The following is a 16,097-nucleotide window of genomic DNA, read 5'->3' as shown; positions in this document are numbered from 1 at the left end:
TGGTCTAGGAGCTTCTCAGCACAGGGACCCCAGGTCCAAAGGACGTGCTATTCTCCTGACTCTTGTTTCTTGGTGGTATGAGGTCCCCCATGTCTCTCTGCTTGCTTCTCTCTTTCATACCTGAAAAGAGATTGGCTTAAGACACAACCTAATCTTACAGACTGAGTCCTGCCCCATTAACATAATGCCTCTAATCCTGCCTTATTAACATCATAGAGGTTAGGATTTACAACACATAGGAAAATCACATCAGATGACAAAATGGTGAATAATTGCAAAATCCTGGGAATCAAGTGGACAGGTATTTTGGGGGGACAAAATTCCATCCATGATGGGTAGATTTATACATGTTCCATATCTTGTAACCATTCTACTTAGTGCTGTGCAACTGAAAGAAATTTGTTCTTTCTAGATTATTTGTAATATGTCCCCTTAAGACATTAAGACCTCAAAAATTTAATGGTATCTTCTCTGCAATGTAGCCATTCATCTCAAACATACTAATTAGTTGTCATGAGAAACTGTAGTCAACCTGGTGTCTGTCTGTAACACCACAGAAATTTCTATCATTTCTTTGTTAGTAAGAAGAGCGCCAAGTCTCTGTGTCTGACTCTTTCTCCCTAGGGCCTGACTGAAGGAAATAAATCAGGGGCTCCAAAGAACCATTTTGAAAACAATGGCATGTGAAAGATTTTGTCAGTACAGACACACACAAACACGGACACCCCAACATCAGAGCACAGGGTAGCAGCTCAGACAGAAAGCACAAGCTGACCTCAGATAACCCCCTTGTGCTCTTTTCATTCAATCTCATCATTGCCAACCCTCGCACTGTATTTGCCTGTGTAACAGATGCACACTTGTGTAACATACGCCTTATCCTTACAAGGACATTTTCTGGGGAAAAAGCATTCGAGCACTTTTCAACATGTGTATATTTGAAAACAATTTAAAGTGACTTTAGAGAGGAAAAAAAAGCGTTTTGTTTGTAAAATAGAGTATATTTTATGCCAGAATACTAATTCTTAACAACAACAAAAAAAAATTTTATAAAATAGCCAAAAGAAATTCGTTGGTATCAGCAAATACTGGTACATGGTTAAGGTTATACTAGTAAAATGTTTACATTGAAATTTTTAGTGGAAAAACCCAGACAGCCTTGATCAGCTGTGTGGCCTGTGGCCCCTTGCTTTTGTTGAGAGTATTGATTGGGTCTGAAAATTCTACCTTTTGCTGCAATGCTTTTATAAGATGGGGCACTAGATACAGGATAATGTTTGGCTACATTGTTAGGTGAGAAGCGGGTGGCAACCTGCCTCTTATACACCAGCAATTACGATACACTAAACGGAAAGAGGAGCCCTCTCCCCTTCCTTTCCTGGCAGGACCAAAGAAGAGCATGGAAACTTAGAGAAAGCACCCCACGCCCAGGGGCCTTCTTTGTTTCTACATTCTCCCCTCACCTATCCCTGTCAATGGAAAGAAATGAGGAGGAAGTGGTGAAATAAATGTTTATATGGCTTCTCTTCACGAGCCCAGTAGGACTCAGACTACTGTCAAGTATGCTGTGAGGCAGCAGCAGCTGGGGCAGGCTCTTTCACTATTACCAGTTATGGCTTCTTCTTCTTCTTGTTAGGTGCCGTCGTGTCAATTTCGACTCATAGCGACCCCAGGTGACAGAGTAGAACTGCCCATAGTGTTTCCAAGGCTGTAAATCTTCACAGAAGCAGACTGCCACATCTTTTTCCCACGGAGTGGCTGGTAGGTTCAAACCACCGAACTTTGGTTAGCAGCCAAGAGCTTAACCACTGCCCCACCAGGGCCACTTAATTCATAGGTAATAGCACACAGCTAGTGAATGGTGAAGGAGACCTTGTGGCTTCTCAAATTCCTAGCCATTTTGTAAAGAAGCATAGTGCTTCAGTGTTCTGTAGCCTTGGTCACTGAATGTTTTGTGTAGAACATGGCATATGGACAAGTGTGGGAGCCCGAGGTGAAAGGAGGAAGATAGAAGCTGTTTATCCATAATTAGGTTTGCCAAAACAGTAGTTTGCAATTTTTCCCTTTCTTCTGGAAGTTTCCTTCCTTCTGGCTATCAATTCACAATACACCCTCACACTTTAGTTCTTCCTATTGTGCTTGCATGTGTACTTGTCTTCTTTGGCACGGTGAAAACTCTTAGTGAACAGATGCTACTCTCCCAGCCTCTTGAGGATCTTACTGTATACCCTGTCAGCAGTGCCAAGTTTTTACACAGCAGACATTCAATATTTTCATGTTGTTGTAGTTGTTAGGTGTCATCAAGTCCGTTCCAACTCATGAAAGAACACCGTCCGGTCCTGAGTCATCCTCACAATCCTTGCTATGTTTGAGCCCACTGTTGCAGCCACTGGGTCAATCCATTGCATTGAGGGTCTTCCTCTTTTTTGCTGGCCCTCTAGTTTACCAAGCATGATGTCCTTCTCCAGGGATTGGTCCCTCCTAATAACATATCCAAAGTACATAGGGCAAAGTCTCGCCATCCTCCCTCCTAAGGAGCATTCCGGTTGTACTTCTTCCAAGATAGATTTGTTGGTTCTTCTGGCAGGTCATGGTACATTCAATATTCTTCGCCAACACCATAATTCAAAGACATCAGTTCTCAGTCTTCCTTATTCGTTGTCCAGCTTTCCCATGCATGTCTATTTCAGCATCTAGTCACTGCCAGCAATCCTTGGTGATCATTGGCATTCCTTGTTGTCTGTCTTCCCCGTGTGTCTCTATTCTGCTCTTTTTATAACTCAGAAGTAATAGGTTTAGGATACACCTTACGCTGGAATGACCTCATCAACATAACAAAAACAGGAGCCATCAAGTAGATTCTGACATATGGAGAACCCATGGCTATCAGAGTAGGACTGTGCCTCACAGGGCTTTCAGTGGCTGATTTTTTTCATAGATCGCCTTTTCTTCTGAGGCACCTCTGGGTGAACTTGAACCTCCAACCTCCAGCAGCTGAGTGCATTAAGCACCCAGGGTCTCCAACATAACCAAAGAAAACACCTATTTCTAAACAGGGTCATATTTACAGGTACAGGACTTTCAATTTCAACACATATTTTGGGGGGACACAATTCAATCTATAACAGGTAACTAAGAAGCTTTCAATTTTGGGGGTGGTAAATGTGACATTTAAAAAGTGAGAACAGGACAAATTAATGGATTAGTCACATCCTGACCTTTAGATAAAATTAAGGTGCCAGTGAGCAAGTGCGTGGGCTGTCTCAGACCCCAGGGCTGATCCTATTTGGACTCAAAGACCCTGGAAACAAGTTCTGACTACATACACCTCCCCAGAGCCTGGGTATGCTATTCTGTAGGTTTGACAAGAAATAGCCATTTGATTCCCAGCACTCATTCCGCCTTATCCTCCTCTGTATCCCTCCAAAGCCCACACCATTAGAAGAATATAAAAAGGAAAACCACCACTGTAGGGTAATTGCTGTGAAATTGCAGATACCACCAATATCTAATATCTTCCCAAGGCTCCTAACATATAAAAATGAAACAATCATGCCCTCTTACATTTTTACTAAAAGCAGGTCATTCATTTTCACCTTGATCAACAGGATGATCACATGTGTAAATCTCCCATTCTGACCCCAAAATTGTCTTTAAATAAATTTTGAGCAATTTTTATGTCTAACAAGCCATTACATTTTTATTACTGAAGCAGTAATAGCAATTTATTAGATTTTAAAGATGCCCGACTGACCATGGAAGGTCTTACTCCTTCCTCAAGTAGCTCTTAAATGAGAAAAGTCATTGTCCATCATAATTGCTAGGTATTAGTCACAGGTCATAAATATACCCTATTTCTTGCAGTAAGTCTTTAGGGGATTAAAATAGGACACGATGAATAAACTACCTTCTGAATCAGTTAAAACTACCTCATTTAGGTTTATAAATACTCTGGAGATGTTGTTAAAGGATTGTCAAGACCAGTAGTATTTGTGTTTTTTGCAAACCAAGAAATCAATAAGCTTAATTTTGATCTTGCATACATTACCCAAGAAATCGTACCACCAACACAGAATGGGCAAAAATGCCTTGTGCTGAGGTTTCCCCCTTTCAGTCCAAATCTCACTTAAAATACTTATGCTTGCTCTTGTTATAGCAAAACTCCTCTCACATCCCTCTTCCCCTGGAGTAACATCTCAGTTTCATAGGTCTCCTTTGTCATTTTGAGAGCCTGTGATGCAAACCATTTTAGGAGCTTTTGCACCTGGATAACTGAGTACTGTGAGAATGAAAGCTCAAGCAGGCTGCAAGGATCAATAATAATCTCAAGTGGAGTTGTTCTAAGGAAAACCATGAAAAACAGAGATTTCACTTCTTTGCCTTGCTCTTCTTGACATCTGTAAAGTCCCCTGGAACTTCGTGGAGGTTTCCGTTCTTTCCATCCTTTATTTTTGTCTGTTTTCTGCCCTGCAGAGACCTCTCCAAATACCACAGTCATTTATGGCCTGGAGATGATAAAAGTTTTCTCTTCCTTTTCTCAAATCTTTATTTGTCCAACTCTTAATCACATTATTCTTTGTTTCAAAGGCTCTGTGTATACACATCTCTTTCCCACTAAGCTATCTAAGGCTATACGTTCATCTTTACAAACTTGCTAAAGTCTTACGAAGCAGAGCCTTGAAAGTGCTGGGAAGACTTGTAGATTTTTTAAGAGATTGAAAGACACATTAATCAATTATAATAAATTTCTTTAATTGGATCTTGATTCAAGCAAATAAAAAAATATTAATAAGGGAAAGCTGAACATCCACTGGTTATTTGGCAATATTAACGAACTGTAGATGTGATAAAAAAACACTGTGTTTATGTTGTTTTAAAAGAGTGTGTATGTATTGGTGTATAAAATAAATGGTATGATGTCTGGAATCTGCTTCCAATTAGTTGGGCGGTAGGTGGGGGTATAGATGAAACAACGTTGGCTACGGGCTGAACTACATAATGTGTACTTGGTGATGGGTACTGTTACTTCAAAAACCACCCCAAACTTAGTGGATTAAAACAATGACAGCACTTATCTTCCTCACATATCTGAAATTTGGGTAGAGGCGGATGGCGATAACTCAAAACAGGAATTGTTTTCTTCATGTAAACTGATGTTTCTTCCACTGACCACCTGGTCCCAAGACCATGGCCATAAGCATTATCCTTTTTGCTATGGTAGCATGCCATTTCTAGATACTAAAATCTTTTCCAGTTATCTAGTGCTGCAGCAAAAACCACACACAAATGGAGTGGCTCACACTAAGGTACAATCTTTATTTGGCTCATAAATAGGCAATTTAAGCATAGCTTAGTGGAGAAAGGTCATCTGTTGCCCACACGAAATCAGCTGAGATGATTCCAACTGGGAGTTGGAATCATCCACAGGCTAGCTGGTGGTTGTTATAAATTAATTGTAACACACAGGTTAAGCACTAAGAAAATAACTCAAAAACATATGTAAAAGAAAAAACAAAAGGAATTAAAATGGCATACTAGAAAATATCCATTAAAGGCACCGAAAAAAAAAAAAAAGCAAGAGAGAAAGGTTGAATCTCATAAAAATGTTAAGGTAAAAATAAGAGAGAATAAGTAGCCAAAGAACATCTTTATGGATAATAAAAGCATGCCAGAGATACATGCCCACAAAAAGGGGAGAAATGTAATAGTTCTAAATGAGCTAACAGAGATTAAGAAAATGATGTTGTTGTTGTTAGGTGCCGTTGAGTCGGTTCTGACTCATACTGACTCTACGCACAACAGGAGGCAACACTGCCAAGTCCTGTGCCATCCTCACAGCTGTTGCCATGCTTGAGCCCATTGTTGCAGCCACTACGTCAATCCATCTCACTGAGGGTCTTCCTCTTTTTCGCTGACCCTCTACTTTATCAAGCATGATGTCCTTCTCCAGGGACTGATCCCTCCTGACAACATGTCCCAAGTATGTGAGACACAGTCTCGTCATCCTTGCTTCTAAGGAGCATTCTGGTTGTACTTCTCCCAAGACAAATTTGTTCATTCTTTTGGCAGTCCATGGCATATTCAATATTCTTCGCCAGCACCATAATTCAAAGGCATTAATTCTTCTTCCGTCTTCCTTATTCATCGTCCACCTTTCACATGCATATGAGGCAATTGAAAACACCATGGCTTGGATCAGGCACACCTTAGTCCTCAGGGTGACATCTTTGCATGTGAATACTTTAAAGACATCTCTTGCAGCCCATTGCACAATGCAATGCATCTTTTGATTTCTTGACTGCTGCTTCCATGGCTGTTGATTGTGGATCCAAGTAAAATGAAATCCTTGACAACTTCAATCTTTTTCTGTTTATCATGATTTTGCTTACTGGTACAGTTGTGAGGATTTCTGTTTTCTTTATGTTGAGGTGTAATCCATACTGAAGGCTGTAGTCTTTGATCTTCATCAGTAAGTGCTTCAAGTCCTCTTCCCTTTCAGCAAGCAAGGTTGTGTCATCTGCATAACGCAGGTTGTTAATGAGTCTTCCTCCAATCCTGATGCCCTGTTCTTCATCATATACTCCAGCTTCTAGGATTATCTGCTCAGCATAGAGATTGAATAGGTATGGTGAAAGGATACAACCCTGATGGACACCTTTCCTGACTTTAAAACACAAGTTAAATCATAATTTTAAAAACTCAAAACTCATATGTGGAAACTGAAGAGATTTGACAAGAGAAAAGAAAAAAATTAGAAAAAAATATTTTTAAAGGAAAAAATCATTTTAGAAATAAAGACTAAACTGCAAGGAACACAACAGTCAACATACATAATGTATAATATACCTTAAGAGAAACACACATAAAAAAGAGAAAAAAATTAGTTCAAAAAGAAATGATGGGGTGGGAGCAGGAGCAATTTCAAGTTATTAATTAAAAATGAACTAGCTATTTCTGCTGTTGGCCTGGGTGGTTACTGTTGAAATGGGCAGGTTCATGAAACCAGGACAGGTGGTGGTGGTCCCAGTGGGACGATACTCTGGACACAAAGCCATCATCATGAAGAATATCCATGATGGCACCTCAGACTGCCCCTGCTGCCATGCTCTGGTGGCTGGAACCACTGCTATCCCCACGAAGTTACAACTGCTATGCCAAGAAGAAAATTGCCAAGAAGTCAAAGATCAACTATTATATGAAAGTTTATAACTATAATTACCTCGTGCCCATAAGGTACTCTGTGGATATCCCCTTGGCCAACACTGTCGTCAACAAAGATGTCTTCAGAGATCCTGCTCTTAAATGCAAGGCCCGGCAGGAGGCCAAGGTCATATTTGATGAGAGGTACCCGACACACAAGAACAAATGGTTCTTCCAGCAGTTATGGTTTTAGATTTCTTTTGTTTCTTCAGTCATTAAAAATACAAATAAACAAAAAATGAACTAGTACTTTTTACCTGGTGACTTTATGGTACACTCACCTCTGATAGTGACTTAAACGGTATATAACGAAGAGGTTAGTGATATTTCATTGCAGCTAAAAAATGGCAACTCCCTTCATGCCCTATGTTTTTTTCTTAAAGGTCTTAGTGCACAAGTGGAAATTCAAATACACGACCTTCCTGTAACAAATGAAAAAGCCTATCTTATTTGAAACATGTTAAATTGGATATGAAGCTCTACTCTTAAAGAGTTGACCTAACCATCTACTTATGCAATCTATTAAAACAACTTAATTTGGCTAATATGCCTTGATCTGACTGCAACTTATTTTTCTGATTATAAGATTTTGTCTTCATTGTTTTTATCCTGTACCTAGAAAGCATGTGAAATGCACGCTTTTAAAAATTGACATTTAACACCTGCCCACTCCCCTTTCTACATCTCTCCCTACCCTTGTGTTGATGATGGTATCTAATCTTTTCAACTAGGAGGTGGAAGCCACACGGTTCCCTCCGAAAACCACTACTGATACCACTGCAAGTACAAACCGGCGACAAGACAGTGTGTAGAAGTTCGTTTGCTCCCCTTTCTCCTAATTCCATGTTCCAAAATAAGCCTTTATTGATCTTAAGAATCTGTCAGATCATATGTTGGGTTTTTTTTTTTAACATAAATAAATACATACACACAATGTTTCCAACTGAAAGCAACATCTCTTAAGGGATTCAAAATCAGTAAATGCCATTGTCTAAGACAGCTAGAAAGTTTATAACTGTAAAAATGAAATAAATAAATGCACATAATGATATTCAAAATGCAAAATTAAGAAAACCCATTGGTGTTGTGTGTTTCTTGTATACCAATAATTAAGCTACTACTGTTGGCACTGTCTGGTTTTCTTTTTTAATGGTGAAGAAGTATATTTCCTATATTTATGGATTCACTACTAAAATCTCAGCAAAAAAAAAAAAAAAATGAATTGTCTGCCTAAAATGTGTGGATAAAAACTGTTAATCAAGTATGTTTTTACTTTCTTCTTCTCTGAGTTGGACACCATCTGTATACCATAGTTTGCTTAAGGGGATTTCACTATTATATGAAGTCAATAAAATAAAAATGGAGTAGTTGTATATATACAACACTTGTACAGAGGTGAGCTATTTGAGTTTGAAGAAGAAAGATTTTTGCCATCCTTTATCTTTAAATCCCTGACATTATCTTTTAATCCCTTCCTAATACATAGTCAGAGCCCTGGTGGCACAATGGTTAAGAGTTCAGATGCTAACCAAAAGGTTGGCAGTTCAAATCCACCAGCCATTCCTTGGAAACCCTATGGGGGGTTCTACTCTGTCCTATAGGGTGACTATGAGTCGAAATTGACTCCATGGCAATGGGTATGGTTTGTTGTTTTTTAAATACCTAGTCTACTTTCTAAAATTTTAGACTTATTGATCTTTGAATTGATAATTCCAATTTTCAGATTATTGTTACTGAAAAGCTGTATCTAACAAAGGTTCTGGTTATTCCCATGCATTGTGTGAAAATTCTTGTTTGCTGACATTTTGTTTGAAGAAAATGTACTGGCATATTTTTGAGAATAAGTGTTATTGTCTTCTTTCTTGTATGATCCAAACTAATCTCCATTTATAGATTCTAATGTGAATTAGACCTTATCATTAAATTATATTTAATATTAGTTTTTGAATGGCAGTTTCTAATGCATCAAATATATACCTCAATTATTTTCAGTATTTCCTTAAATTTAATATCAAATTTAAGTTTCTTATAAGTCATGGATCTTAATATGTGTATTTCCAGATAACGTTGCAGGACTTTCGAAAAAATTCTCGAGAGTGTTTACAAAATTGGAATTACTTATTTATATTCTTTTCTTTTTTTAACATACAGCTTTTCCCAGTTTGAAGCAACTGTTTTACTAACTATAACTTATTTTTTAATTTATAGAAGTTTATTCAGATTTTGTGTGGTTTCCTTTTTTTCTTTGTTAATGGCAGATATAAACATAAAACTTTCACTTTTTTTGTAAACTAGAGCCACACAACCTATCCATTTATCATGATTATATAAAAGGAATTAATCTTTCTTTGCAGGTATAAAATGGCTACTGCTAATAGTCCAGACAGGGACTGCTATGCTCACCTCTGGAAGATACCAAAGTGTAGAGCAGGGGGTCAAAACCACAGCCCTAGCTAGGACTTTATGCTGCTATTCAGCCCAAGATGTAGTCCCTGAAGCAAGCATGAGGAAAAAAGTCACTCAGAATTGTATTAATATGACTGAGCCATGTCTTTAGGAAGACTAGCACAATGACATAAGAAGAGCAAGCAATCCATAAGTGTTTGTAAAATGAATGACCTAAAATTACATTAAAACATACCAGTAGTAAAAACTGAAAAATATAAAAAGAAATGAAAAAAATTTGCAAGACAGTGATCAATATAGAGGTAGACAAATCAGATCCAAAATATATATAATGGGAGTCATTAAAGAAGAGAACAAAAGAAACAGAACTCAAAGACACTATTACACAATTTAAATTAAAAAAAAGAAAAAACTAATCTGTGTATTGAAATGTCACACCACATACCTGGGAAAATCAATCCAGAACTGCCAATATGAAACTATAGTCTAGTAAACAATTAGACTGCATAGAAAAAGGGGAAAAAAAATCCTTTGAACACCCAGGCCAAATGACCAAGTCACATATAAGGAAAAAATCAGGTTGACAACAGATTTCATGACAATAATGTTAAATGTCAAAAAATCAATGGCATAATATATATAAGATACCCAAGGAAAAAATCATGTAAGCCAAGAATTTTATATCCAACATAGCTTATCCTTAGATATAAAGGCCACATATAAACTTTAAGGAACATGCAAGAACCCAGGAAATATCCTTTCCATCAGCCTTTCTTAAGGAAGGACTTAAAAAATCAAAATGACTGGCCTAAGAACTAATGAGGATCACTAAGTATGTACTTACCTAAAGAACCAAGACTAAAGGATTGTTATAAGGGACTCAGTATATTATGTAAAAGTTATATGCTGTCACAATACAAATACATACAAAAATAACAAAAAATGGAGGGGGGAGAAAGGAGTAAATATAAGAAGTATTTTTAAAGTAGAAAAACAAATCACTTCAAACGAGGTGCTTGGAAAGGGAGGGGAAGGTAAGAAGAAGTTGTTAGGTAATTTCAATATTGTTCATGGTAGGAAATCAAAAGAAAATAAACTTAAAATACCATAGTGAAAGACTGGAGCCCTGGTGGTAAAGTGGTTAAGTATTTGGCTGCTAACCAAAAGGTCAGCAGTTCAAATCCACTAGCCGCTCTTTGGAAACCCTATGGGGCAGTTCTTCTCTGTCCTATGGGGTCAATATGAGTCAGAATCGACCTGACAGCAAGGACTTTGTGTTTGGCTTTAGTGAAAGACTGTATGTATATCTGAATATGTATTTCTGTGTGTGTACGTGTTTAGCAATAAGACAGAACTGAAGCCAAACATAAAGATCATTTCAATAAATGTAAATGAACTTAATTCACCTATGGGCTTAACTCATCTGATGAACTTGTCTACAAAAAGAAAGTATTTCTGGACTGGCTAGCAAAGAAAAATCCAACCTTATGCTATTTAGAAGAAACACAGCTACCAGATTTAGAAAAAGGTTAAAATAAAAGGTGGAAAAGATACATTTGGAAAATTCAAATAAAAAGAAAGCAGCATCTATAATCTTGATACTTAAAGAGTAGAATTCAAACAAAAAAGCACTGGAAGAAATTTCTAAAAGACAGTAAATTAGACTAAAAGCTACCATGTACACTGAAGATGGAATAAAAAATAAAAATAAATTTTTTTTTAGATGGAATACTTATGAATATTTATGTACTCAATATTAAAATAATAACTACAGGAGAGGGAGGGAGGGAGTTGGTGGGGATAGAGTAAGAAGGTTGGCCCTCAGCTGACAGTTGTTAAGGCTGGGTGATGAGAATATGGAAGCTTACTACGCTGTTGTCTATATGCCTGAAATTTTCCATAATAAAAAGATCAAAAAGAGTAGGTATGCGTTTACATCACCACGCATAAGCAAACAGCACACTGCAACATTTAAGAACGGGCTTCATAAAGCTAGATGAAGCCCATAAGGGTTTGAATGTTTTGTTGCCTAAAATAATGCAAAGTAAACAATTTTTAAATGTATCAGAACCCAAATTCAGAGTACACATCTACTTAAGAAAATACTCTGGCTTAGAATCGATATTTTTGGCACCTATCTTTTGATCCAGTAGTCCAAAGTAACCTCAGAAGTATCGTACCATTTTTTTAAATTGTTTCACTCAAATCATAGTCATATTTAGTCACCAGATGGACCTTCTTCTTCACCTATTCCATCATGTTAAAAGAAGAGAGTCAATTAGAACCTTATAATGACTCATGATAGACTTTTATCATTCACATAGGAAGGCAGTGAGTAGAAGGTTATGCTAACCATTTGATGGTAAGAGATAAACAGATGCTATTCCCGAGTCTCAGTGCGCCAACGGCAATTACCACCTGTTCTGCTTCATCTATTAGTGCTATGCGTGAAAAAGAAGCCGAGAGAGAGAAATCCTGCAGACACTAATCTTTACTGCAACAATTGGTGCTTAAATCCCTTCATGAAAAATACATATCATACATAGTTATAACAGAGTAAGGCAAAAGACACACCATTGCTTGACTGCTCCGGGCTGAGACCAGACGACTGGAGCAGGTTCACAAAGGTCTCACATCCATTCCCTTCTTTCCTTTAGAAACTGAAGAGCGGGTTCCTCTGCTTTACGCAGATGTGATTAGGAAAAGAACCCACTCAGAATTGATTCTCGTTCTTACCCATCCAGAAATCTGTGATAACTCGTGGCTTGAGCTTGGTTGCACTTATCATTAATATGATAAAGGAAAAGTTGATCGGAGTACAAAATTATGAAAATGGTATGATTTTAACAATGAAAACAAAGTCCTCAAGTTTACATGCAGATTAAAAAAAAAAACTGAAAGAAAGTATTCTGATACATATGTTAACATTAACACTGGGTCTGGGTGCTGAAGCCACAGTTCCATCTCCCTTCCTGTCTTTTTTTCTGAGTTCATAAAAATATTTTCCCTTGAATATCATGTATTTCTTTCATAATGAAAAAGTCAGACATCTAAAATGTGCTATTCTTACTCCTATATGAGAATTTTTAAAGATTTTTATTAGCATAGAAAGAAGTAAATAGATGCTCTTTAAAATTTAAATACATTTTTATCACTAAAGTTAACTGTGGAAGATAGTTATTTTAAATCTGCATCCAAGTTATTTCAAAGTATATGTTTCCATAAAAATATAATTCAGACTGGCCTCTTCTCAGTGTGAATTACAGAAATGTTGTAAATAGAAGCTATACATTTTTCTACCAACATGTCACAGAACTGCTAAGCACAATCAGTTATCTGTCTCATTAAAATCAGAGGTTTTTACCGATTTGGACAAAACATAGTTTACTTACTGCAAGGTCTTACCTGTTAATGGCCATTTGTCATTTAATAATAATAAATATAGATGAGGATAAACAGACAATTCGGTGTCAAAGAGAAAAACAATGAGAAAGCAAAACAAGAAACCTAACCAGTCACACACAGAAAAAGTAAATTTTCCTTAAATGTTTATTAAGAATTAAAAAAGGGACCCTGCTAATTCAGAACTGAAGCCTTTCCCGAAGTCCACCTTGCAGTCAAAGATTAGACAGGCCTATAAAACGAACAGTAACACATGTAGGGAACGTGCTTCTTAGTTTAATCAAGTACATGAGATCAAATGGGCAATACCTAGCCAAAAGCAAAGGCGAGAAGGTAGGAAGAGACAGGAAACCAGGACAAATGGACGCCAGGAACCTGGAGTGTAAAGGGAAAGGGGGAAAGTGCTGACACATTGCAGGGATTGCGACCCATGTCACAAAAACAATTTGCGTATAACTTTTTGAATGAGAAGCTAACTTGCACTGTAAGCTTTCACCTAAAGCACAATTAAAAAAAAGGTTCTTACAAAAGTATCATGATAGTCGCTTGGCCCTCAAATATGAGCCGTATTTGTCTGAAGTCATAAACACTACCTTCTCCTATAGGGAACGTATAGGCAAACGCTCAGAGATCCAAAATTACCACTTAATAGAACACAGAACTCCTTTCCCGATGTAGGCAAACCAACTCTCAGTTACTTGCAGATACCTGACCCAGGCTGTACAGAGGTATGAGCAATGGAATCTCATGGTGTGGCTTTCATCTTCATGTTAGTCTTGATACCCGAGTTATGTGTGACTCGATGCTTGGGCAAGAGAGAAGGGAGAAGACAAATGCTCTAGTACTGGAAATTCAGGGGAAGTAATAGCACCCACCTGTGATGCGCAGATGACACAGCCTTGCTTGCTGAAAGTGAAGAAGACTTGAAGCACTTACCGATGAAGATCAAAGCCTTCAGTAGGAAGTACACCTCAACATAAAGAAAACAAAAATCCTCACAACTGGGCTAATAAGCAACATTATGATAAATGGAGAGAAGATTGAAGTTGTCAAGGATTTCACTTTATCTGGATCCACAATTAACACCCATGGGAGCGGCAGTCAGGAAATCAAATGATATATCGCGTTGGGCAAATCTGCTGCAAAAGACGTCTTTAAGTGTTAAATTGAGAAGATATCACTTTGAGGACTAAAGTGCGCCTGACCCAAGCCATGGTATTTTCTATCGTCTCAAACGCATGTGAAAGCTGGACAATGAATAAGCAAGAGTGAAGAAGAATCGATGCCTTTGAACTATGGTGTTGGTGAAGAATATTGAATATACCATAAACTGCCAGAAAAACGAGCAAATCTGTCTCGGAAGAAGTACAGCCAGAATGCTCCTCAGAAGCCAGGATGATGAGACTTCGTCTCACGTACTTTGGACATGTTATCAGGAGGGATCAGTCCCTGGAGAAGGACATCATCCTTGGTAAAGAAGAGGGTCAGAAAAAAAGAGGAAGACCCTCAGTGAGATAGACTCACACAATGGCTGCAACAGTGGGCTCAAACAGTAGTGACTGGGAGGATGGCCCAGGGCGGGGCAGTGTTTCAATCCGTTGTATATAGGGTCACTGTGAGTTGGAACTGACTTGACACCTAACAACAACAACAACAACAACAGTATCCAAGTGCTATTACTATGTCTCCAGCTCACAGAAGTTTTAAGGATCCTTGAGCTTTTAGATGCTCTTTACACTGAGTATTTACATGAAGCCAATAAGCTGAATTTCATTTGCTCTATAGAGAAGATCGATTCATGAAACTGGAAAAGGCAGTGTGTAGTTTTGCTGGTTATTTCCTCAAATTGTTAGATGTAAAACACTTGACCACAAAATTTTAAAAGGCCACATTACTAGCAGCATCACCGACCCTTCAGCCATTCCCCACCATTTAAAATCTTTCCCCAATAGCAGCAGGCACCTGCTGGCAATAATTATACAAAGAATTCACCTTCAAATAAATATTTCTGTGACTAATCAAGGGATATAATCAGGCAAATATGCCTCTGAAAATATAGGGAAGCATAAAGTTGAAAGGGCAATTTTAGATGAATTTTCCCAACATCTTTCTATGTCCTACCCTAATAGAAGCATCAAGTCTGTTCCAGAGAAGACAGTTATTTATAAACATTCTTATTGAAGTTACTACTCATGATGTAAGCTTTTGAGGACCAACAAAGTTAGAGCAGAATTTTAGGGAGTAAAGACTCATATGTGTCCCAATTGTACCTTAAGCGACACTCGCAAGTCATTTATAAAACATCACCATTCTCATACTGGTTAACAGGTTGAGCTTAGGTGGGAAGAGCACACCTGAAGTTAAGAGATATCAGCTGGTCATGCAACATGAATATGACATCTCGGTTGCCAACCAAGGATTATCACTGCCTTAGGTGGTCATGGGCACAGGAAGAGGGCAAGTGATCTCTGGGAAGAAGGCCACCGGAACGCTGCATATCAAGACACTTGCTATTTGGCAAAATGAGGAGGGAATTAAAACAGTGTCCAAGGTTACCAAAATCGTATCAAATGTTCAGAGAAAGATATTCAATGACAGGTAGGGTCAGCAGGGAATATACTCAAAAGATGTTTACCGGATCAAGGAAAGGTGAATTCTTGGCTGCTGTTATGAACACTGATTGCGTGTATCTCAGCTGGTCTGCGTTCTACTTGGTGGTCATATGTGCACCATGGAAGAACTACAGCATTAGGGTGCTCTCATTAGCCTCACCAGACTTTAAACCGAGAGTATTAAAGCAACACTGTGCACTGGACAGGGCAGTGCCTAAAATTCACATGAACTCGATGGACCATTTTGATCAGCAGCTGTAACTGTAACTCCTAACTTTAGATATTTCTAGGTAGACTTCTCACTGCATCTTCGCTATAAGTCAGGAGAACCATAACATTTCATTATAAATGAGTTCTCTAAAAAGACAGACACATTTTATGCACTACGGTAAAAATGAATCATTTACCGGTATTAAACACGGAGGGCTTTTAAATGTTTCTGAAATGCCAGTATTCAGATTTTTAAGAACAATTGCT

At 38.0% G+C, this 16,097-nt stretch overlaps 1 pseudogene; it reads left to right on the top strand.

The window, feature by feature from the left end:
* Positions 1-6,889: 6,889 nt before the first annotated feature.
* Positions 6,890-7,393, top strand: LOC126068143 (60S ribosomal protein L27-like; annotated as a pseudogene).
* Positions 7,394-16,097: the final 8,704 nt, after the last annotated feature.

This window comes from Elephas maximus, chromosome 26 (genome assembly GCF_024166365.1).
Source record: "Elephas maximus indicus isolate mEleMax1 chromosome 26, mEleMax1 primary haplotype, whole genome shotgun sequence".
NCBI classification, from domain to species: domain Eukaryota; kingdom Metazoa; phylum Chordata; class Mammalia; order Proboscidea; family Elephantidae; genus Elephas; species Elephas maximus.
This window is presented reverse-complemented; position numbering and strand designations above follow the sequence as displayed.